Below are 1,138 nucleotides of genomic sequence, written 5' to 3' on the forward strand. Positions count from 1 at the left end.
GTGGGAGGCAGCAGGCATGACCTTACAAGTCTTCAACTGTATCCGCATCAAGAGGTGGACTATATCATCAGCCCACTGAACAATGAATGGGTGGTTTGTGACTTTCTTTGGTCAATGGAATGTGGTAGGTGGGAGACTGAGCTAGATCTGAGCATGGATGTCAGGAGGTTCTGAGTTCTGCCTTTAGAATCCCGTACCTGGGCTGGAGAGGTGGCTCAGTGGTTAAGAGCACTGACTGCTCTTCCAGAGGTCCTGAGTTCAATTCCCAGCAACCACATGGTGGCTCACAACCATCTGTCATGGGGTCCGGTGCCCTCTTCTGGTGCATCCGAAGACAGCGACAGTGTACTCACATACATGAAATAAATAAATAAATCTTTAGAATCCTGTTCCTGCCAAGGGGACAACAGGCAGGATGGCTGGGAGGGTAGGGCGGGGTGGGCCAGGGAGAACACACCAGTCAGTTACCACCCAACTCAGCAGCTGAGAAGCCCAGATGAGATCACAGCTATGGCAGGCTTCTGGAATCTTCCGAATGACCTATAAACTCATCAGCCAAAACCATGCCTGTTTAAAGCTCTCGAGATGTCCTTGGTACGTTACACAGTGGAAACTTACTGATAGACCATCTCATTCAGAGAAAAAGTCAAGTGTTTCGCCTGACACACGGTAGGTGCTCAAGAAACATTTGATTCAAGAATTAAGAACTTCCCAAATGCAGTTAGCATTCCGATGAAGAAAATAACAAGTAACAAAATAATCACCAGCTAAGGTAAGCGCTCTGAAACAAAGGCGGTCACAGGGGGAATGGGGTCTGAGGTTCTCCCGTTACTTTGGAATAAGGCAAAAGCCCTCCCACTGGACTCCAGGAACCTGGAGGACTGTCCTGGCTGATCCACTAACCACACTGACCTTATCCCTTGCCACTCTCAGGCCCTCTGATCCAGAGACACTGGCCCCCCTGGTGTTCCACCTCAGGAGTGTCCCTGGACCTTTCTTCACTTAGATAACTTCCCCGCTCTTCCTCAGGCTCCTGCTCAAGTGTGACCCCTTCACCAAGCCCTTCCTGGCCAGCTTACAGAAGTGACCATCCTCAGAACTCTCCTACCCTGCTCTATTTTTTATCTGTGACAATTGT

This window comes from Rattus norvegicus, chromosome 6 (genome assembly GCF_036323735.1).
Source record: "Rattus norvegicus strain BN/NHsdMcwi chromosome 6, GRCr8, whole genome shotgun sequence".
NCBI lineage: Eukaryota > Metazoa > Chordata > Mammalia > Rodentia > Muridae > Rattus > Rattus norvegicus.